Here is a 1,479-nt window from a genome sequence, read left to right on the forward strand (position 1 = left end):
ATATATGTGGGGTGCCCACATATCCAAGTTGGCTCTGAACAGTCTAGGCAATACTGCTAATAATACCCCTCCTTTACATTTAAAAATGGTCTGGTTTGAATGATAAATTATATAGTTCTCCTAAAAACACATGACAGTTGAAACCAGAGGACTAGATGGGATTGCCTAGAGAAAGCCTATACAATGAAAACAGAAGAGGACCTAGGAAGAACCCTTAGGTTCTCTAACATTGAAATACTCATAGAGGAAGGAGAGTCTAAAAATAAGATTGGGAGGGCGCCTGGGTGGCTCAGTGGGTTAAGCCGCTGCCTTCGGCTCAGGTCATGATCTCGGGGTCCTAGGATCGAGTCCTGCATCGGGCTCTCTGCTCAGCAGGGAGCCTGCTTCCCTCCCTCTCTCTCTCTGCCTGCCTCTCTATCTACTTGTGATCTCTCTCTGTCAAATAAATAAATAAAATCTTAAAAAAAATAAAAATAAGATTGGGAAGGAGATGTCTGAGAAGGAGAAAAACCAGAAGAACGCACAAAAGCTAACAGAAAAAAGGAAAAAGAAAAAGATTAAAAGGGAAATGGGTTGTCAATAGAATCAAATCTATTGAGAAATCAAATACTGTAAGGACTGTAAAAATATCTGTTAGTTCTTGGAAGTCAATGACAATCTCAGTAATAGAACTTTTGATGGAGTTATTAGGGCAGAAATCAGACTGATGAAATGGTGGGAGGAAAAAATGAGGAAACAGACAGCAAGTAATAGAGAACTCATGTATTTTTGTTGTGAATACACGAAAGAATGTGCAAATTCTGGATTACCCAGTTAGCGGACGGGCCTCAGGCAAAGGTCCTAGCAAAGCAGGAACACTAAAATAAGACAAATCTGGAGAGAATTTAGTATGTGACATTTTGAAAACAAGGAATTAAAGGAGTTTTAGTAAAAAACTCATAATTGTATTGGCTTTCTCTGAGTTCTTTTAATGTTTGCACTATATATGGAAAAGAGAATGTCAATACTTAGGTATTCAGAACAATGTAATCTGAATATAGTTAGAGGTGTCTGTGGCGCAACATTAAGAAATGCTATTTTCTATTTTTGTTTGGAAGAGATTTGGGCTTGTTGAGACGCTGATAGAAAAGATCCAGATGAGAGGGACCAGCGGAATACACTGCTGGAGAAGGAAGAGAAAATCTATGGTGGTCTTTTGTCTGAGAAGGTGGGAGAGGATTGGATCTGTAGACAGACGGAAGGATTGGCTTTAGGTTGGTTGAGGAATATCTCTATACTGTAATTGGAAGGATGAAGGAAAGGCTGGGCTTATAGCTCTGTTGGTAGAGGTGGATAGGGAAGGAGAGAACACTGCTGTCTGAGGTCTTCAATTTCTCCGAGAAGGAGGCAAGCCCATCTGGAATGAGGGAGGTGTCTGGGTCTTAAAGCAGTTCGAAGAGTAAGAAAGTCACAGACTAAGGAAACAATGTTAAGGACTCT

This window comes from Meles meles, chromosome 12, assembly GCF_922984935.1.
Source record: "Meles meles chromosome 12, mMelMel3.1 paternal haplotype, whole genome shotgun sequence".
In the NCBI taxonomy this organism is placed as follows: Eukaryota; Metazoa; Chordata; class Mammalia; order Carnivora; family Mustelidae; genus Meles; species Meles meles.